Raw genomic sequence first — 24634 nt, 5'->3', positions numbered from 1 at the left:
TAATGATATGACAACCGTTCCCGTTAAGGTGTTCTTAATTTAAAATTGCAATTGATCTTTCATGTGTCAGATTAACGAACGTCCAGTGTATGAATTATACATAACTATGGTACCATATGTTTCTTTATACAATATATTTCTTTAAGTATACAGTATACTTAAAAATATTTAAAATATTTACTTATATTTTAAATATTTTTAAGTTCTACAACTAGATACGCAGCGCCTCCAAAATTCGACGGAAAATGGGGAATGGAGTATTATAACATTAGGTTCCTTTTGCCTACCCTACCATTGCAAGATACAGGGTGAAGCTTATTTAAATATTATTTAATAAAACCAGCCATTGCATTAGTAAAGAGTACCTATAATTAAGACACGCGCCAGCGAATCTAGCCAAGTTAAAAAAACCCACAGGGTATACTCGTAAATTAATTAACATATTTACCGCCAGGAACCAAACCTAATATTCTAGAACAAGTTGGGTACATTAACTTATATAATAAAGTAAAGTAAATGCATATCAAAAAAATCTAATGAAATTTAGAGCTTCAATTTTATCTCAGGTGAACACAGACTCGGTACCCATATAGATCTCCCGTTCTATTGTCAATGTAGTCGAGAAGGACTCATTATTTAATATTTAACTTGGCTTTTATTTCACATTTATGTCTTTTACGGGATCTATATACAAGTACTAAATGTAAAATATATATAATTATATAAACGAAATTAATTTATGTACTCATTATCAAAGGTTAGGTAACGAGCTTGCGTAGGCGATTAACTTGTATAAAACAGTTATATTATAAAGAAATACAAAATAAGAATGTTTTAATACGATTTCCTTATAAATATAAAGTAAGCACGTCGTTTGAGAAAAAATATTTTTGTTTTATTCTTAGAAATCAGCGTTCGCAAACGAAATATGCTAATAAAAAGCAATTTATTTTTTGCTTTAGAAAGTGAGACATCTTAAACCAATATTAAGTATTTATATAATTAAAATTTGTTGTCAATTTTCGTTTCTAAATATTCAAAGAAATATGATATACATATATGAAACTTTTGATTGGGTCACGACGATAAAAATGTATCATAATCTCTGCCTTCAAAATCTGGACATGAAAGTAAGCGTGATTGAAGTTTTGGACTTGACATCTAGCTGTGGGTCTAGCAGACTTTGGTACTGTTTAAACTAGAAAAATATTTTTTAATCGTAAAATGTAAAAAAAAAGTTGTTAAGTAGAAGGGTTTTGTTTGTATGGGTTGCAGTGTATGGACTATGAATGGTACTTGAATAAATTTTCTTTTTATTTTTTTTACTAGCTCTTAACTGCGAATAGAAATGGGGAGCGAGGAAAAGCGCGGCGGTGAGTTCTGCCACTCAACACGCAATGACCTCAAAATTCGGCGGAAACTGAAGAACGAAAGTATCATAGTGTCTTAACACTAAGGTCCCACATAAAAATGTAATAAAGTCTATATAGGTATATAAGTAACCTTCCAATACAAAAAGTATACAATTCATATAATATGCTTCTAATTTTGTATATTCTTGCATCATATAAACTAATGTTATACTATTCAGTTAAATGTATAATCTTATCAAAAATTATTGCAAATTTCAAGGAAGATTATCAACTATCAAAGTTACAATAAAAACAAAATGACCTTCACATTCATTCTTACAAAATCCTGATTAAATTACGTTTTTCTGATTAAAATAATTTAGAGATAGGAAAATATTTTGAAGGTAATTTTTTTTTATCTCTGGCAAACATTTAGCATACGAAATCCATTATACAGTGACACATCACTAATGTTTATCTTTGATAAGATCCGCATACACTAGACTTAAGGCGCCAAGGAATAACTAAGGGAGATAATTATTATTCTAGCAACGTATTGATATTCTTGTTTTCGTTTCTGCTTTTTTTATTAGTAGAATTACAAAATATAATTAGTTTGGATTTTTTTATACTTAATATAATAGTTTAGCTGTAGTTGAAAACTATGGGCTACAGAATATAGAAGTTGTTGTAAAATAAATTGCAATTAGAAATATTTATGTGATCTGTGGTAATGTTATTTATATTAAAATTTGTAAATTGTTTATTACGAATGAATAAAATTACTATGTCTTTTGATTCTTAAAATAAAAACTTCTTTTATGTATTAAATACTTGCCGAGTCATTAACACAGCCTCTTATTTGTTTAGGTGTTATAAACTTGTATTTTTAAATCGAATTATTGCTTTTATTTACCCTAACCTCCTACTATACGAGCGTTGTATTTTTTTACATGTTTATATATTTTAAAATTTCATTTATAGTACTTGTTATTTACAGTGCCCTTAATTGCGTGAAAGATAAATTAACAATAAAATATATTTAATTGAAAGTACAAATCGTAATTAGTATGGAATGTTATAAATGTTCAAAGACTATAAAATGATTTTCCTGAAAATAATGGCGATAGGAGTATTTTTTTCAGGTTCGCTCTCTTTGTTTCTATGGAGTGTTTGTAAAATACATTCAAAAATATAAATAATATTTTTTAACATAGAGGCTTCACAATATGTTGCGGGGCAGCGCTTAACGCCGCGTATGACACAAGAGTAAGTAAAGCAATTTGGTTTACATAATTTAATATATAATTGCGTATTAGTTTCGTTAGTAGAAGCGATATCTCAGTATGTACACATATTTCTTATCTAAAAGTACATTAAGATTATCGAATAAGAAGACTACTTTTGTCTGATTAATCGACGCCCTTTTAGCAATCGTGTAAATGGCTTTCAGAGAATTAATGAAATCCAAGGATAGATATACATATACATAATATAAATAGATAGATACACTCCAGTGCATAATAAATAAATTGTGTAATAGAAAATGATTTATTTCCATTCCTTGAATTGTCAGTATTATAAACTTCTATTTATTACCTACAAGTCTTTTTATATTAAAAAAAAAGTAATAAATCGATAACTCTAAGTAAAATAATACATATATACAATTGCATACTTAGTACTAATATTAATAATTTGAAAGTTTGTGAGGATGGATGTTTTTTTACTACTAAACGGATTTCGATGAAACTTTACACTCATTTGCACATTAGAATAGCACATAGGCTACAATCTAAGACCTATGTAAACATTTTGTACGAATTTTATATAATACTAGCGGCCCGCTCGCGGTTACACTCGCGTGAACTATGTTATTATTAATTTCTGTCTCCATGACTACGTCCTAGTGACGTCTATGCAAAATTTGAGACTCCTAGCATTTGTAGTAACGAAGTTTCATACAAACTTTCGACCCCAAAAACAACCCCTTAGAAGTCGAATATTGCAAATTCCCATCTTAGCGAGCACCTACGTCCTATAAGTAACTTCTATGCAAAATTTGAGATTCCTAGCACTTGTAGTTTCTGAAATTTCGTGATGAATGAGTGACCTTTCGATTTTATATATATAGATAACTAGAAATTTAAGCGGGCAAAACCACGTGAAGGCCGCTAGTATTTTTTATAATGTATTACTCTTATGTATTAAAATTCTGTTTAAAAATTTGGACACAACGTGATTGATATCGGCGCCACTCGCAATCCATCAAACGGACTATCTTGTTAATTAATTATTCTCATACGAGTGGTTTCGATCTTGTTATGTTCGATTTTTGTACTCAGAAATGGTTTTCTTCACAAATGGCACATGTTCCCAATTAGTTTTAATGTTTTTTTTTATGTAAATCAGTGATTATTTAAAGAAGAATGGAAAACTTTCATTAAGAGCGAAACAGTTATAATAGTATGCTAGAATAATTGAAGGCACTCTTCTTTTTGTTGGCACACTTAAATCGGTTTGTATATTTTTTATAATGACTTATTGACTTTTTTATTTGTCGAAGTCGAACGGCCGTTGACAGCGACATATACGATATGATATGTTCAAAACAGACCGGTTCAAGAATTACATGAAATTGATAGTATTGCTGTATTTGTAGGTTTTCTTTCTTTTCAGTTTTACACTGTAACCCGCACACAGCAGGAACCTAGTTATAAGCACTGCATTCCCATTTTCCGCCGAATCCTGGAGGCATTACGTATAAAGAGGCCGAACTCAACGCCGTCTTTTGCCTCGACACCAGAACGAACAGATGAAAATATTAAATGTTTCATTTTCTCGAGTGGGAATCGAACCCACAATTCGTTGTCACACGTTGTGCCTCTACGCCACAACTGGTTACATATCTGGCTGTCATAACTTTTTTTTTTTCGTTCAAAACAAAAAAAGGCTAAGAAGGAAGTTGGAAAATCTAAAATGCATTCGATCACCTGTTAAATTCTAAATGGTGTTAGACTCTTTATCAAATCATGACGTTAGACGTGTGGGCTAGTTCCAGTCGTTTTAAATGGAACAAAGGCAACGGAAACCTCTGTGATGTGAATTTTAAGTTTCTTCAAATCGACCGTCTCGAATAAAAATTAAGATGAATTGGCAACTGCAAGTTGCTTCACGTCAATGTATTTTGTTTTTAAATAAATGTGAGAACTTGGCTGTTTTACATTTTATGGAAATTGCTTACTTTGAAACAGAATTGACACGTTCTAATAATTAATAAAAACTACTTATTTCATTAACAAAATAAATTTAGTATAAATTAATAGAATATTTTTTCATTCTTAAGTTTTCAAAGCAAATGCTCATTAATTGAGAAAAAAAATAATTTATATTAGAATTTATTTAAAATTGAATTAATACTTTCGCCCAAATTGAGACATATTTTGGGATTATCAATTTTAAGGATTTTTCTGCGACATTATATGTTGTTTTAAACAAACCTTGGGTGGGATTCTAATATACTATTATTAAGTTGAGATCGACACATCCTAGAAGTAATGAAACACAGTAAATTCTCACAGGTCTCTAGCCAAGCAAATCCAAAATGATTCCACCAGTGTCGCCTTCTGTATGTATTCTAAAACCTAACCTAAATAAATTTAACAATTATAAGAAGATTTACTGTAGAACTCGCGGAACATTCCGCTCGTATTGGAAATGATGTCATCGATATTACTTATACGAAATTCGATCCACATCAAATATTATTCTTATGTGTTTTATCGACATCTAACTGTGGGTTTTAATAAACAATACTTTATGTTTATATTTTTTTCTAATAAAGCTAAGTAATAGAAGTAAATTTTATGAAACATTATAATTTTTTTATAACTATACCTTACAACTAGAAACTCATGTATAAAGAAAATGTAAAAACCATTGTAAAAACCAATTTAATTAGCAATTATGATAAGCGTTACTTGTTATCGGGAAACATCCATGCGATATATGGCAAATCTTACAGAATATGAATAACAAAGATTTTTCTTATAATGTAACTTTAGTTTGAGGCCAGTCGTGGCGTATGGGCACTTTGGGCATGTGACTGTCGGTTCGATTCCTACTTGAGGAAATTAAATATGATTAGTATTTTCATTTCTTCGCACTGGCGTCGAGGCATAGGCGGTGTTGTGTTGGCGGAAAGTGGGAAATGGAGTATCTTAACACTAGGTTCCTAGGTTCCTCCTTTCTACCCTTCTATATGCGGGATTATAACGTAAAACTGAAAAAATAATGTAACGATAAAGAAGTCATTTATTTAACGATAACATAATTAAGTTAAGAAGAACGAAACCTAACTAAATTTAACAGATTATAAATCTTATAAATTTCACTCCTACCTAAAAAAACGTTTATATTATGAAAAAATATATATTTTTGCAAGATATGGGCGATAAAAGACTAAAGAATCTGTGGACTATCAAAACGGCACGTCAAGAGCGATACCAAACTGGGTTAAAAGCCAATATTTAAATATAATATATGATGGATATCAGGGTGGAATTTTATAACAACCACGGCACTCTGTCAAATACATTCCAAAATACGCTTTGACGACAAACATACCTACGTACTCTCTATATATATTTGGAACATTCGATATATTTGGAATGGGATTAATAAGGCAAATTATATATATAGATGTATATAAATATTTATATATATCTATATATATAAAATCGAAAGGTCACTCACTCATCACGAAATCTCAGAAACTACATGTGCTAGGAATCTCAAATTTTGCATAGACGTCACTAGGACGTACTCATGGAGACAGAAATTAATAATAACGTAGTTCACGCTGGCGAAGCCGCGGGCGGGCCGCTAGTATATTAATAATACCACCCAGTAAAGTATTTCCACTTCACCTATATAATAAGAGGCATTTGGGACGGAGTGAACCTCACTCAGAAAATAATGTTTGACAAATAAGCGGAAAATGTGGATTATTTTGAAGCTCATGTACTTGTCGTGTCCTAATTTCTATTTATTAATTTCTGGGAAATATTAATGATATTATTAATAAGACTGGCCATGTGGTTATTATTATATGTATTCGGTATTATTATAAAATGATAGAAATAAATATATTCAAAATAAATTTCTTTTATTGATGTAATAGAATCTAAAACAATAATTTTTAAAAATGTTGTCTTTTTGTTGATTTAATTGCAGTTTTCACTATTGTATTTTGTCCAAATTCCCTTAAAATTTAGTGTTGTTTTTATATAAATCCATTAATAAACAAATATAAGAGTTATATTAATATGAAGTACTTGAGTCGTTGAAATTGCTAGAAATGCTATTGAATTGGCTTTAATATGAAAAATTTTTTGATGTATAGATATTACCTTTAAGTATTAATATTATTAGAACACAAAAGTAATTCAGATTAGTAAAATAATTATTGTATAGTTCTAGCGGGCGAAGCAACGACCGGGTCGCTTTTAATAAAAATGTATATTATAATAGTCGTAAATATCATCAAATTTAAATTTAAAACTACGCTACTAAACTTGCTTTAGCAAACTCTATCAGAATATGGCGATTGGCAATTTTCAACACCCACTAAATCCAATATCTTTAATAATGTAATAGTAATTTATGTTAAGTTCGGAACCGTACTTACTGAATAACTGTGCCTCACCTCAAATTGAACTTTGCAAGTAGGTATTTATGAAAAGAATACAGTTTTCAATGAACTTGAATTTTAATATTTTTCTTCGTTATAAAGGCACAATGTTATGTTACGTTTAATATTTTTTTTTTGTTATACTTATTTTCATACAGTTTGTTTAAATCTTTTCTGTATTAAATAAAACATCTGGGTATATATATCTAATGATTAAAATCCTAACAAGTGCGACTAGGACTCCTTCAATGACGATTCCTTATCAATTCCAGGATTGCAGGTACCTAGAACTTTTAAAATTGTGAAAATTAAATCTGTATATTTGATACGAATTCCGGTATAACACCTCTCGCGATCTTGAGATAAGCGTTCTTGACGACAAACAAAGTGATCCTATAAGGTTTACGTGTTATTTCTTTAAATCCTATAATTATGTGGGTCATAATCAGAAAAGTGGACATTTTCGAATTCGTAACGTAACTGATAAGTAACAACACTGATAATGTTTGTTACGAAACTGATGTCATAAGGCATTATACACAACAAAATAAGGATATTATAAATTTTGAGACACAGATTAAAATTTTAAAGATTCAATCGTTGAATTAACAGATTATAAATGTAAGAAAACATAACAAAGTGACAATATTAACAATATAATAATGCTAGTTCGTTTTTTTTTTTTTATTGGCAATATAGGCAAGCATTTGTCCGCAATCTCACCTGGTGGTAAGTGGCGATGCGAACGAAGGTGGAGCATGCTTGCCTAGGTAGTACCTATTCACTTGTTCCTTAAAGAGGGCCGTAATGTAATAAACTTATATTTCTAGTTAGAGATCACAAAGTTAATGATAAAATTAAATCCACTTTAAAATATATCAAAATTTGAGTCGTTATCACGGGAATTAAGTTTAATTCTTTGTAAGTGTTTATTCCGCATATCTTCATATTTAATAGGATTGGTCTGTTTAAGACGTTTTCTATATCTTTATTGTCTTTCAGCAGCAGATATAGGAGCCATGACGCTTACTGAAAATAAAAAAAATATGTATCAATAGGTATTTAATAATATTTTATGTTTATTGTTTAGATCTTTAACAACGCTAGTACAGAACGTATTTGTTTTTAAGTAAAAGCCTCACCCGCTTGAATTACATATTTATTAATTGACTATCTCCAGAGAAAAAAATAGTTAGTACAGAATCACAACTAATTTCAGGAAGAATAAAAAAATGTTTTTAACTAAATCGGTTAAGCCGTTTCTGAGATAAGTTTACTTAATTCATATATATTATTTATTAAATAATGTATCAATAAAAGTAGTTCTATTTAATATTACGCATAAAGTAAAGTAATATAAACATATCTGAAATCAAATAAAACCATAAATATTCGTAACAAATCAATTTTTAAAAAGTAAAGTGGTGAATGGGACACGAAAAATTGTATGGAAGCATTTTGAAAAGCTTTTTGCAACTAACAAAAAATACTTTTATTAGCCTTAATACATTTAAAATATTACAAAAATCTTTAAGTTAATAAGTAAATTTATCTTAAATGGCAAAATATTTAAATTATCTTTAAAATTGTATTTTTAAAACGCATTCAAAGTAGCGGGACAAGAAAAGACACAAAATGTACACTTTTTCTGATTATGACCCATGTATTATAATAGAACGTTACACAAATATATCAAAAATAGCTATTATATTTAAAAATAAATCTTTAAAAATCATATATCTAAAAAAAACTTCAAATACTTATGTCGAGTACTGCCATTCTATTATTAAAGCCTACAAAAACATTCGTTGGGAGTTAACACTCCACGAAACACTTTGTCCTTACTGTATTGACACTATACATTTAAGATCAATACAAATATCCAACCATACTGAGACTTGAAACACAACAAATATAAACATTACAGTAAAGTAGGTACTTATTGCTATAGGTATATCGTTATTTGTTATTTCTCGGTTTTCTATATAAAGTATGACATCATAGTGAAATAGCATTTAACCATAAACGCTATGGATGTCTATAGATCTGATAGCTATTTGGATTCAAGATAGGCAGAGGAAGCCTAGTGCTAAGACCTCTTTCCAGCAAATTCTGGAGGCATTGCGTGTTGTGTGGCGGGAAGAAATGAAAAATTAAATATTTCATTTCTTCGAGTGAGAATCGAACAAGGAACCGTCGCGTTGACAGTCACACATCCCTGTCCAACTACAGGCCTATGATGAATCTCTCTCCCTGGTAAGAAAACCCCTTGAGTTCTACTCAACAATATATCGAATTGGTCTTAAGATCGAGATTAATTTTGCTTAAAAAATTATACTAAGATCTTTCTTTGCTTACTGTGCAAAGATAAAAAAAATATTTAAAATAATAATAATATTTAATATCACACAAGCATTGTTCTCAAGTAAACAAAATTAAAACCCGTTTGTTAAGGTCACAAGTGTTTTATTTGAATTTTATGCGTTATGTGGAATTTTTGAAAATATTAATTATATTTCATTATACATATGTAAAAATTAATTTATATTTTGTCAGTTTTGTTTGTACAAAGCGCAGTTTTTAAATTGATCATTCTACATGAAATGTCTCGAAAATCGACAATGTGGTATAACTCTATGGTGTCTCTATCTATCCTGCTATTTGAGGGATATAGGGTACCTAACGCTAAAAAACTTTATCTATATATATAAAATCGAAAGGTCACTCACTCATCACGAAATCTCAGAAACTACTAGTCCTAGGAATCTCAAATTTAGCATAGGAGTTACTTATAGGACGTAGGTGCTCGCTAAGACGGCAATTTGCAATATTCGACTTCTAAGGGGTTTTTGGGGTTGAAAGTTTGTATGAAACTTCGTTACTACAAATGCTAGGAGTCTCAAATTTTGCATAGACGTCACTAGGACGTAGTCATGGAGACAGAAATTAATAATAACATAGTTCACGCGGGTGAAACCGCGAGCGGGCCGCTAGTTTTTTATATATAAGTAAATAAATAGAATTAATCAACATTCAACACGCAACGCCTCCAGAATTCCGCGGAAAATTGATAATGAAATGTCTTAAAACTAGGTGGTTCCCTCTGCTTGCGGGATAAAGCGTGAAGCTAAAAAAACATAAACACTACAACCACAGATATATCAAAGTAATATAGAATTATTCAAGTTACCTTTAAGTCGCAATACACTTCCGTCATATTAATATTGCTTGACGTAACAATGTAATTCAATGAATGCGCAGTTATGCATTGTCTTGAAACTTAAGTAGAAGGTTTTACCTAGGCTTGTACGTTATATAATCGCTCTCAACTCTGAGATCGATCTTGAGTTGCTGCTTTCATTTATAGACTATAACTTTTTCCGCACACAGCAGGCAAGGCAGAGGAAAGTGAATTCTGAAGGCATCGCGCTTTATGTCGTACCAGAGCGAAGAAATGAAAATATTAAATATTTTATTTCCTCGACTGGGAATCGAATCCAGAACCTATATATAGCGTTTACTGACACATTTGGACCCTACACCCCAACTGGCCTCCACACATAAATGTGCAGTAAAATAACTATTTTAACTGCGCCACGATATCGTCATTAAAATTTAGTTATTTATACAATATGAATATTCCGTGCGTCTCACAAAGACGTGACAATTACACCTGTATAGGAATTTTATATACTCAATCAATCTTAATCAAGTAGATTACGTAATCTCTAAGCTTAGTAAATAAATATTTAAGCAATGTTTTATGGAATATTTTTTACATTTTTAAATTTATTTAAGAAAGAAAAACACTTAAGTATTTAGATAATGTGTAAAAGTTAATAGCGGGATTTGAACCCGCGCCTTATTATATATTATACATGTTTTATTATTATATATATATACATATATTTATATATATTTTATTAAATATATAACACACATAAATGGCTGAACAATATAAATTTATATGAAACTAGCAGTAAAACGTCATTTCGAGATAAATATAATAACATTGCATTGGCAGCGGTCGAGGTTAAACGCTAATGTATACAATGTTTCTACAAACACATACAAATGTATGTATGTAACTCTATAGTTAGTAGTCTTAGTAGTCTTAATGGGAAATTGTATAGTTTCATGCTTTAAGTAATAAACATTTAATTTTTTATAATTAAACAATTACAGACATACTTTTATTAAATTAGTTAATCAATTTTACATTTTTAAATATAAATTATTATAAAAAAGATACATTTAAAAATATAAAAAAACCACTCTTCCGAGGGCGGGACAAGGGTCCAAGCCATCGGTGGCTAGGGCTCCAGAGAGAGGAACCTCCGCACAATACGTGCCGTCTCAAGTAATACTGCCTTCTGTATCCGGTTCTTGATCCAACAGCTAAGCGATAGCCTCTTAAGGTGTTGGTCGAGGCTTTTCGCTATTAGACCGTTAACCGAAACCACTATCGGCACAATGATAGTCGCATTGACATCCCACATGGCGGTAATCTCATGGGCTAGGTCCAAATATTTAGATTGTATTAAACAATTTATTATTTTTTTCGAACATGAGGTTAATGCTGTTAACCCTATTGGCTTTTACAGCGACACCGGTTATGTAGGGAAGAGGGTACTCTGTCCCTGAAGAAATACAAGCACTATTTGGCTGCCTGTGAGGAACCTTATTATAAGTAAAGTTTCAGTAGAATGAAATTGATATGCAGGAATTACATATAAATATCTTTTTTTCTATTTGTTTCTTTAATAAAGAAATAAATATATTTAAACTTATTTCAAAAGTAAAAATAAATTATATAGCAGGAGTCGAATTTGCGTCCTCTCATTGGCTAAACCGTTTCTACTCATAGCCTTCTATCAGGAATCGAAGCTACAACGATCATATAAATTCAGTAATTTTCCTAACTAACCTAATTAACATATTATTATAATACTAGAGACCCTATTGCGGCTCCGCCCGCTTTTACTACTGGATTATTCATATAATGTATGTTTGCAAAGCACTTAAGATAATGTAAAAATTAATTAAACCCTAATGCAACCCGCATTTTCGTAGTTTCAATAAGGATTTTCCAATTGTTTTACACAGCAAGGATTTTTTAGTAGGTACCATAATTTTAAATCTGTGCTACTAATCTTTTCAAGTACTTATTAAAATATATGTAAATTACTATTTTTAGATAGTAAAATGACATTAAATAATACATTCAACTCGAATTATCCAATACGTGCAAACGCATCTAAATCTTCGTTGCTATAAAGGCAGGCGGGTTTTTTTTTCTAACTTGTGGTTAATGCTGAAGAGGGTATTCTGTCCTTGATGAAAAGCAAGCACTACGTGGCTGCCTGTGATGAAAATTAAATAGAATGCATCGGCCGGGAATTGAACCCGGGCTGCCCGCGTGGCAGGCGAGCATTCTACCACTGAACCACCGATGCGTGTAAGGCAGGCGGGCGCGGCGGGCTCGCTTGTATAAGCATAACGACGCGAGGCGCGTTTCGCAGCAAGGATTTTTTGATATTGTAACAACTTCTAAAGTACTTATTAAAATGAAGATCAGAAAAGAAAGTTTTGATCTACATTAAATGGCCAACGTAACTAATATACTATTTATATGCTGAGAGTAAGGGATAAGTGAAACTTGAGTAACATACAGCTGATGTGTGAACGGCGGGATGTGTCAATAATTAAATGCGTTTTTCTCTAAAACTATTCGCAATTTCGAAATAGTTTAAAAAGCAAATTTTATCTTCGTTTAACGTAGAAATTTAATAAAGTATTTTAAAGGATAAGGATTAATACCATTATGGAAAAATATCCCTCACAATAAAAAATATATTGAAATTACTATTTTTAGACAGAAATATGATCACTACACGTTATTCTTAAAAGATACGAATATGCCATCGCGGACTTTTTTGTAGATCTTATTAAGAGGAACAATACTCCAGTACATTTTTTTCATCTAGTATTTACCATTAAAGCAGCGCATGCGCCAAAGTGTCTCAGCGGGTAGGACTTTATACACATTTATCGTATTTATGTTAATTTACATAAGAATGTACAAATAATAAACTATATATAAACCTTCCCTGAGAAATACTCGACCTAATGGTGAAAACCACATTCAAATCCGTTGGGTGGTTTAGAAGAAGAAGAGTTAGAAAGTTCAGACAGACACAAAAAGCGACTTTGTTTTATAAGATATAGGAGGATACTTAAATAAATAAGTGGTATTTACCGCGACAGTCCTCCAAGACTCGTTTTCGTTGATTTTTAGAAGACCTCATCATGTCTTATCTTTAAGATATAATGTAAGAGGATGATTCTGATAAGCAATTTCCTTATAGTAATAAGATTTGGCTTCAGCGTGAATTATAAACACGCTTATACGACGAACTATATATAGGTACATTTGTTAATAGGACCGACGGATGATAGTTATAGATTCGAACCTGCTCCGTAAAAGTATCATGTTTCTTAGACATTTACTTGGCGTGGTCAGGTAGAGCGTGGCGTTGAGCTCTGCATCATGTAGAATGAAATGTTCTTAAGTCAACTAATGATCAATATGTACCGAAAATTCACTAAATTGTTTTGGGATGCTCCCCAAAATGATTTATGAATGTAAGAATGTATATACAAAATATATATGTACGTAGCAATATATTAAATTTTCTTTTAAAGTTTAAAATTCATAGACATAAGATATTTAGTTCTATTCAACAGTTGCGAGCGAGTCAATGGCATGAACTTGAGACACCTGAATAGGTACACTTTCAATAGGTTGACGTGCATAATTTCCCGTGCATGCCTTTTTTAGTTTCTCCCTGTATCCCTATAAGGTAGGCAGAGGGAACCTAGTTAGTTAAGTGGTTAAGACACTCCGTCACTTATTTTCCCTCGAATTCTAAAGTGTCCTCGTTTTGAATGGCGGAACTCAAAGGCACGCCTCTTTTTGGACATCAGAGTGAAGAGATGAAAATGTAAAACTTTTCCTGAAGTAGGAATCGAACCCGTAACCTGTAACGTTTAGTCACACTTTGTTCTCCTGCACGACTGCCCTCATTTCTTATTACTTCCACGTTATCAAACAACTAAATGACATTATTTAAGCATTTATTTTAATTAAAGAAGTAAACAAGTGATTACGATAAATATTCATTAATTTAATTATATTGCATTGTACGTATGTATGTTTGTACGTGTAATGTCAGTAGAATGTAAATAATGTTACCAATTCGCCATGTTGGTTTTCCCGAGGAATATGGTTAATGAGGAAGCTGTGACTAAACATATGACATAATCCATTAATTATTACAGCAATTATTATTAAAGAATATTATTATATAAATTATTAATAGGTTTTGCGTATGTAATTACATATATACAAGTTATTATTTCCCTATTGGTCCTTATAAAATGGTGGCAGAGTTGGTTGTGAGTTCTTATTCCAATAAGTTAAATAAATGAAAAAAAAAATCTAATTAAATCAGATTCAAGCATATTATTATCTTCATTAAATAAGTACCTACTTAATATTGGTTTTTAAGTATTAATAATAGTATCTTTACTTATTTAAATATTTGGAATAACCAGAAAATGTTTTACAAGGACCAGCTCAAAAATATAATAAACTTATTTTTATTTTATTAACATCATTTACTTTATCATATTTTAGTGCTACATTAAAAAATATATGCCATTATATCTTCAATTCAAAGGAAACCAGGTCGCGAACGTTATTTGAAAATAAAATCTACCTCGAGTTAAAGCAAAACTAAGCAGATACTACATATATATATATATATGTAATGGTGGACCTTTACGACGGTAATAACAAATAATGGAGAAGTGTCTTAAGTAACAAAATTCGTTTTATTATCTTTGCAAGGCGAAGTCAACCATTTATGAGGTATTTAGGAGTTCGCCCCAATTATGTTTCTATTTCGGTGCTAATAGCCCGCTCAAGATTTGTTTCGCTTTGCATTTCCTGTTTTCAGCGTAGTCGGCTAAGATGGTTTAGTGTTCGAACACTTCGTTCCTTACTATGGTGGGTTATGATGCAACTTAACGTTAGGATTAAATTCCAAATAAAATTCCAATAAAATCCCCTCAACACGCAATTTCTCCTGAATTCAGAGGAAATTGGGGAACGGGGTGTCTAAACCGAGGTACCTTCTGCCTACCCTGCTGTGTACGAGATACAAGTGAAGCTGATTTGTCAATTTTTTATTTATTTAATGAACTATGGAAATAAATGAAATAATTACACAAAAAAAAGTAATCAATTAATATAGTCAAACAAAAATAACGTTATAAGAATGACACGTAGAAGTAAAAGAAAACAAGAAGATGAACGTGCTTAAGTAGTTTACTGTCGTTGAGTGAATAAATAATGAAAGAACAGTTAAAAGATTTACGATACAAGAGTGCGTCGTAAAGGAATTACTGAGAGGGGCGAGAGTTTGAGGATTAAAGGAACCTACGAGTAAGTCAAATTTCAGTAGCTTCTGCTTTTTAATAATATAGTGGCCCTTCCAAGACTGTAAATTTGTATTAATTTCATGCAGAATATGACTATTACGAGTTTAAGATGTAATTTGCAAGATTAACTTATGTTACGTATAAGATTATGCATATATTTTATAGTGAGAGATGTTGGTCTGTGATGGTTTCTTTCTGGAAATCGGTCGTCGCACTGAAGAAAATCGCGGAAGGCGGCCAGGGTGATCATCAAGATTGCCAGTATTCTAGGCCAGGGTCCAGGGCATCCTAAAGAGAATGGTTGCCCCCATCAGGTGGGATTTCTGCCGTAATACTCGTGTCGGTGGTGCGTTATTATAGTAGCCTTATTCTTTAAAAATAATTACGTTCTATTATTTTTTTTATATATTCTATTTAAAAAATAAACAAAATTTCTAGAGTTAATAAAAGCATTGTAAATCCTATATCTTATAAAACAAAGTCGCTTTTCGTGTCTGTCTGAACTTTCTAACTCTTCTTCTTCTAAACCACCCAACGGATTTTTATGCGGTTTTCACCCTTAGATCGAGTATTTCTCAGGGAAGGTTTATATATAGTTTATTATTTGTACATTCTTATGTAAATTAACATAAATACGATAAATGTGTATAAAGTCCTACCCGCTGAGACACTTTCGCGCATGCGCTGCTTTAATGGTAAGCACTACATGAAAATAATGTACTGGAGTATTATTCCTCTTAATAAGATCTAAAAAAAAGTTCGCGAGAGCATATTTTTATCTTTTAAGGATAACGTGTAGTGATCATATTTCTGTATAAAAATAGTAATTTCAATATATTTTTTATTGTGAGGGATATTTTTCCATAATGGTATTTTGTATTGGTATTTTAAAGGATAAGGATTACCTTATCCTTTAAAATACTTAATTAATTTATTACGTTAAACGAACATAAAATTTGCTTTTTACACTATTTTGAAATTGCGAATAGTTTTAGAGAAAAACGCATTTAATTGTTGACACATCACGTCGTTTACACATCAGCTGTATCGAGTCAAGTTTCACTTATCCCTTACTCTCAGCATATAAATAAGTATATTAGTTACGTTGGCCATTTAATGTAGATCAAAACTGTCTTTTACTGTTTTTCATTTTAAGTACTATGTAGGTACTTTAGAAGTTGTTACAATATCAAAAAATCTTTGCTGCGAAACGGCTCGCCACTCGCCATGCAATACAAGCGCGTCCGCCGCGCCCGCCTGCCTTACACGCATCGGTGGTTCAGTGGTAGAATGCCCGCCTCCCACGCGGGCGGCCCGGGTTCGATTCCCAGCCGATCATTCTATTTAATTCACAGGCAGCTACGTAATGCTTGCTTTTCATCAGGGACAGAATACCCTCTTCAGCATTAACCACAAGCTCGAAAAAAAAAACCCGCCTGCCTTTATAGCAACGAAGATTTAGATGTGTTTGCACGTATTGGATAATTGGAGTTGAATGTATTATTTCAGCGCAATATATTTGGTTTCATATTTTTTGTAGTAGTTATTAGTAGGTAAGTTTTTGTTAATAATTTCTTCCGTTTGAAAATAGTCATTTAACTATCTAAAAATAGTCATTTAAATATATTTTAATAAGTATTTGAAAAGATTAGTAGCACATATTTAAAATTACGGTACCTACTAAAAAATTCTTGCTGTGTAAAACAATTGGAAAATCTTTATTGAAACTACGAAAATGCGGGTTGCATTAGGGTTTAATTAATTTTCACATTATCTTAAGTGCTTTGCAAACATACATTATATGAATAATCCAGTAATAAAAGCGGGCGAAGCCGCAAGAGGGTTGCTAGTTATAATATATAACATTGTACAATTACTATTATTATAAATATAAACTGTAATGCAAAGCCATAAGCAGATGCTAGTAAAGAGTAAATGGATTCCGTTGGCCATCATCCTTTATCTTGAGAGCAAATCACGTGAGATATATTTTATTACGCCAAAGCCTTATTTCCGTGTAGGTACTATATATCGTTTATCTTCTAAATTAGCTTAATATGTTGTTTTTTTTCGTTTTTTGAATTTTTTTACACTTTTGGTTCGCACGGACGACTGTTTGTCCCAATATGAACTTTCTTAAATTTCACAATAAATGGTGTGTTTTTATAATAATTTACAGTAAATTTAAAATCGCAAAAGAAATTAATAATGGTATTAAAATATATATTATTAATGTACAATCTGGTCCAACACAACCACCTGCACATATTTATATTATTGAATTTGTTTAAAAAATATTGGATAAGATGACTTACAGAGAACAAAAACGAATTATTACAATTTAATTTTCTCATCCTCTCCCTTCTCTCCTAGGAAAATATGTGCATTTCCCCGAACTGTAGTATATTAATACTATTAGGAATATTAACTTGAAAAGGAATATAAGCAAGAAGAAATAGGCTAGAATTTGATAACAATTAATTTAGTATTATCAAATACAATCAAAATAATAAGCTATCTATAGAATTCTAGCAAAAACAACACAATAAATAATATTATTCAAAAATAAGGTTGACAAATAATCTTTTCCAGTTTATTCTTTCGTTGTAATGTATGTATGTACGGATCGGGACAATATTTAGGTCACGGCGATCTTGAATGGTATGTCACGTTAGGGAAAGAGAGTCGGATGCCAAGTAGGCTCGAAATGGATGTCATATCATAGAAATATTACGTAATACCATCCCCTTTCTGTTTGTTTAGATGATAAATTATTTTTATGTTTAATAAGACCACTAGATCTCTATTATAAATGTCTCCTGTCTGATCCTTTCAGACTTCTCTCTGTTTTTTCTCTTGTTCTAAGTGACAAGAAATAGGTTTGAAAGAAAGAGTGATAATTTTGTGTTGAGTCCAGTTACACTAAATATACACAAAATTAATTCAGAAATAAGATTGGAACACATGTCAGTGACTTATATTAAGAGATTGATATATTATTGTTGTTATTGTTAAGAATAAGCATATATGTAAATAAGTTACGAAAAGTGTAGTGTAATTGTTAGGAAAAGGTACGTACCAATAAATATACTATAACAATCTTTCAAAAGTATTTTATATATTTTCTTAGGCACATACAGATAAATATTATAATTGTTTATACAGTTGGTTATTAAAACATAATACATTTTATTTTCAATAAAATTATTATTTTTACGTTTAAATTTTTAAGTGCAACTTTATAAAACATATGGTTTCTCAACGTAATATATTGCGTATTAGCATTGATAACGTTATCAGTAGAATTATTTAACTGATTGTGGCTATCAGTGTCTTAGAAGTTAAACGATAACGCGCTTTTAATATACTTATTTCAGCTTACTTTTGATATTTCTTCCCTATTACTTTCGCATTGGTCTTAATTATATGTAGTTTAGTCATAGTACTAGCTTGAAAATTAAAATTTATATAATACACTAGCGACCCTATTGCGGCTTCGCCCGCTTTTACTACTGGATTATTCATATAATGTATGTTTGCAAATCACTTAAGATAATGTGAAAATTAATTAAACCCTAATGCAACCCGCATTTTCGTTTCAATAAGGATTTTCCAATTGTTTTACACAGCAAGGATTTTTTATGGTGAAAACCGCATCCAAATCCGTGGTTTAGAAGAAGAAGAGTTAGAAAGTTCAGACAGACACAAAAAGCGACTTTGTTTTATAAGATATAGGATAACTATAGATATATAGACTTGTAGATTTCCATGTGAAAACTTTAAAAACGATCAGAAATATTTATTATTAACGATCAGAAATTTGATTAATTGTATTAATAAATTAATTAATTATAATTAGTGATAAATTTTCTGTTTATGCACAACTAAGTCAATAGGTCAGTTTTCTTTATAATTATTATTTACAAAAAACATTAACTACCGATTGATTTATTTACGGATTGATTATATGGATTGAGGCCAGTCGTGGCAAAGAGACACTAAGTGTGACTCTAAACGGGTTGGGGGTTCGATTCTCACTCGAGGCAATGCATTTAATATTTCTAGGCAAAGCGGTCTAAAATTCGGCGAAAAATGGGGAACGGAGTGTCTTACCACTAGGTTCCCTCTGCATACCGTGCTATGCTAAAAAAACCGACATACATTGAATTGAAAACAACATATATTTCATATGAAACTAGGCTACAAAATCTGCAGAATATTAGTCTAGCATCAACGTCAAGTCTTTAAGATATGCAATGCCGTTCTCGTCTTTGTAATGCAAAATAGTGTATTCATATAGAGTTCTCGTCACCTTGAGACATTATGTGTTAAATATTGTTAAGTCATTTTACGGATTATTAGTTTTTTTTAGACTAGCGACCAGCGTGCGGTTTCGCCTGCTTGAATAACAGTTTATTTTATTATTTACAAATCTGAATTTCCAAATACAAATTCAAATTCAAAATATTCTTTATTCAAATAGGCAATTATTATAAGCACTTTTGAATCGTCGAATGAATATATGAACAAAAAGCTACCACCGGTTCGGAAGGCAGTTCTGCTGAGAAGCTGATGCTGAACAGATAGAAATTTACAAGAACATTAAAGTGAAAATTGCATTTTTATCGGTTAAGACATTTCTGAGATTAGCGTGCACAAACACACAGATAATCAGACAAAAAATAAAGGGCCCCCAATAATAGTTTTTGCCAAAAATCTTTCATGTACTGACTGAGCGATGACTTACATTTTTACTATATGTATAGATATTGGTTCATAAAAAAAATATAATGCAATTCCCTATAGAAATTTTGAAATGTAGATGCAGAACCAAATTAACAAATCTGCATCTTTTGAAGTAGACGAACCAGCGCTCTAGCCAATTTAGCTAACTTTTGTCCCCCGTGGTGACAAAAGTTCATACATCGACTATAGAGCTAATAGCATATGCTTTTATAATGGGAATCCAAGTAGGAATGTTCTAAGTCATAATTTATAAAAGTTTAAAAAAAAACTTTTGTGTGTTCAGGTTCAAAATATTTTTGGTCAGCTTCACGCTGTATCCCGCATAGTAGTATAGGCAGGGGGAAATCAAGTGATAAGACACTCCGTACCTCAATTTCCGTTGAATTCTGGAAGCATTGCCTGGTCACAAGCGTAAGACTGTAACTCGACGGTTGTGGATTCGATTCCCACTTTGGGTGAATGAATTATTATTTATTAATATCTTTGCTCTGGTACCAAGGCAAATACCGTGACTTTACATCTTCCGCCACTTAACACGCAATGCCTGGTCAATAAAAAAAAACAATTTATACTGTTTTATATTTAATTAATTAACACTTATATTTTACAAAAAAAAAAAAATAAGATAAAATAAATAAGATAATTCATATTTCCCACACATTTTCCAACCAAAACAATTTAACCTACTTTTTTATGAATCACTCACTGTACGTTCTGTAAATATACCTACATACGGCTGTAACAGTTTGTATAAGATTTTTGCACTTACTAAAGTTATCACGCGTGATACATAAAAAAAAATGGCCGTGAGTCACGTCACGTTGTAATACGTAGGTTCCGTTATATAGTCAGTATTTCCGTTGTAATTCTAATTTAATAGTTATCAAATCAAAAGTTAAGTATAGTTACGATTTTTTTTATTGTAGATAGGCAAGCATTTGTCCGCTATCTCATGCATGCTTACCTAGACAATCTCTCACTCTCTCATCTCTCTATTAACTCTTGCCTTGAAAAAGGGCCAAGTTGTATTTATCGGGAAATATTTCAGCAGACAGGGAGTTCCACTCTTTAACTATTCGCATTAAGAAACGATTTATTATTTTAGCAAAACTTCTGTATAGGACACAAATATCGCTTAAAGAATGTTGACCAGCTCAAAGCAATTTCCTTTTAAGCGAATAGCTTCCTAATAGTATAATTCAGTTTTACTTTCATCTATTAAGACATCTCATTGAATATTACTTTACATACTGACTCAGGAAGTGTGTTTAACATTAATTCTAACGTAAACAAGCTCGATCTGTGTTCTAGTTAACTAACATAATAATGTTACTACAAACCTACTCTACGAGTCAAGTTAATTATTTTTGCGTTGCTTTTTAGTATTGAAACGATATAATACGTATATTTCATGTATTTTTATAAGAAGTTTCTTATATATATTTATAGTTTACTCATCTAACAGCCTAATACATAAATTAATTTTTAACAAAAAGAAAAACCGACTTCTAACAACGAACTAAAAAGTGAAAAATAATTTTACAAAGATTTTATAATTTTTAAATTTCGAAGTCGGTGCCAAGTAAAACAAACAGGCTTAGTAATTACTAATTAGATATTATAATAAGGTTGTAGTAGCATTAGCTAAACGAATTGATAACCTTATTTTCTTACAGAAGTCGGTTAAAATTAGGCGTAAAGAATTAAGCGACAAAATCTAACGAGAAAAAATTATGTAGACACATGTGATCCGCCTGTGACCCATAAATGAAACACTATACAATATAAAATTTATATAGATATACTATCAATTTACTTTTGTATCTTCATTAATCTATATGAACTAGACAAACAAACAAACATTTAGTAAGTAATTTATATTAGTAGATGGTGGGCACTAGCACTATGTATTTTCGTGTTTTTGAAATCCCACGTGTTAACATAGTCGGCTAAATAAATGGCGTCGTACTTACAACAAAGAAAATAGGTCGCGCTCGCCGACACTGTTGAAGTTCTGTAAATAAAGTAGTTTCTGTTCTGCAACTAACAGTCGTTATACAAGCGGAGGTGGAATTGGAAAATAATATTTATGATTTAGTTTAGAGGTCAGTCTTGGCGTGGTTGTGCAAAGCCTGTAAACGACAGGTGGTGCGTTCGATTCCCACTCGAGGAAATAAAATTTTTATTATTTCCATTCTCAATGCTTCCTGAATTCGGCGGAAAATGGAGAACGTTGCGTCTTAACACTAGGGTCCCTTTGCCTACCCTCACGCACCCTGCCACCCTGCAGGATGCGTGACGCTAAAAACAAAAATATGTTTTAGTCGAGACTAGTTCAAATGGCACTTCTGTTACGCGTGTAGAATTGTCAAAAAGCCAAATTGTTTGAAAATTTATAGCAGTGGCGCCTTTCTTGAACATAATTTAATTTATTTACTTCTCTTGGTTCCTATGAGCAGTTGTAAATATACATAGGTGTTATATAGTTGTAATAGATATACGTTTGTTTTCATTATACGTGTATAATGTGTTATAGTGTGTGTATAATTTTTTGTAAAATAAAAAATGAGCTTCACGCTGCATCCCGCACACAGCAGGTTAGGCAGAGGGAACCAAATGCTAAGACAATCTGTTCCCCACTTTCTGCCCAATTCTCTCTTTGCCTCATTATCAGGAAATGAAGTGAGAATTGTACTCACAACCAGTCGCGCTTGTGCCTCTTTGTCACCATTGGTTTCATGACTTGAAGCACATATAGATCTTTATACTTTCAAATACAGTTCTACCTAAATTGAATTTTTATTTTTCTTTAGTAGATACATGTTTCAATAAAAAATACGACCTCTTTTTTAAAGCACCGTTAGTAGACATACGGACATCCCATTGTATTTTGGCCTCAACTTGAAATATAGCTTATAACTATTAAATATTTATATATAGGCTTAAAACACTATATGTTAATATCATTAGTGTGACATTTTATATATTTAACTGTATTTATTTATATATTACATAATGTACAAGGATGTTGTGATTTAATATAATAATAAAATAATAAAACGAGTTTATAATAATTATGTTATACTTATGTTCAATGAAAATGCCATTTACAGAATTTTATCAAATAATAAAATTCCTACATTTTAATAAGCTACTGGGTATTTTCGTTGTTTAAAATTTTATTTTGAAAGTCAAACTGTCAATAAAATACATACCTACATTAATATTTAAATTAAGTTCCGAAGCATGAAATTGTTGAGTCATTTATTATTTGAAAATCTTTGTGAAGATATATTTATCTAATTTTTTTTTTAGAAAACACAATTTACTAGTAAAAGAAACTATTACAACTATATAAATAACAAATAAAGGCGCTACAATCTAAAATAACTTAAAATGTAATTTTATTTATCTATTAAACATATATTTTCTCAACGTGGCAATTATCTACAGTCATTAATGCTACGTATATTATGAACACAGATAATAAACATACCTCAGAATTAGTCAAAACCAACAAGTTCACGAACACACACAAACTAAAAACACACAAAAAAAAACAATGCTAACTTTGTAAACACTACACACACACGCGGTCAAGATAGAGTCCCGTTTCGGGGGCTTGAAGCTGTTTTTAATATAAAATTATAGATTCCTATATCTGTGATGGTAGGGAACACGAAATACACAAAAAAAACAATGTTGCCAGTGAATGTTTCGACAATATAACAATAATAACAATATGGTTATGTTATTATAACGTTTTGCGAACGTCAGGTCTACACGAACTCTACTTTATTACTGGCTGAGAGCCTGAAGTGAATAGCGGCCTGCGGAACGGTTAGATGACGTATACGACGACCGATTGTATGTCTACTTAGGTACAAACTCCATGGACGATTTTTTTTTATATGTATATGTATTTTTTTTTTAATAAAATAGTAATAAGATTCTATGAACTTGTTATGATTAAAATTGGCGTTTGAACTTGACATGGTAGAGTAAGCAATCTGAATGCTATATTACCTTGGAATAGATTTAGTTTAAAGTAAATAAAATAAATGTAGTATGATTTTTTTTAAAGGCGCAGTGGTGCAAGCGCGTGCAATCGTGTGTAAATAAGATAGGTTGTGCGTTTGATTCTCATTCGAGGAAATGAAATATTTTATATGTCTTTTCGCTCTTGTATCGTGGCTTTTACTGTATCTATTAGCTCTATTATCTTATTATCTTATTAGCTCTTGCTCTATCAATTTAGAAATATTATTTTTATTAAGATAGAATAGAATAGAATAGTAAAATTTAATAGAAGTTAGTTTATTTCATAAATTTAAAAAAA

At 31.0% G+C, this 24634-nt stretch overlaps 1 non-coding gene across 1 annotated transcript; it reads left to right on the top strand.

The window, feature by feature from the left end:
- Positions 1 to 16817: 16817 nt before the first annotated feature.
- Positions 16818 to 16889, top strand: TRNAG-CCC (transfer RNA glycine (anticodon CCC)). The gene has a single exon. It is a non-coding gene; the product is annotated as a tRNA-Gly (tRNA).
- Positions 16890 to 24634: the final 7745 nt, after the last annotated feature.

Source organism: Heliconius melpomene, chromosome 5 (genome assembly GCF_056956725.1).
Source record: "Heliconius melpomene rosina isolate 202511_hmr_F chromosome 5, ASM5695672v1, whole genome shotgun sequence".
In the NCBI taxonomy this organism is placed as follows: Eukaryota; Metazoa; Arthropoda; class Insecta; order Lepidoptera; family Nymphalidae; genus Heliconius; species Heliconius melpomene.
This window is presented reverse-complemented; position numbering and strand designations above follow the sequence as displayed.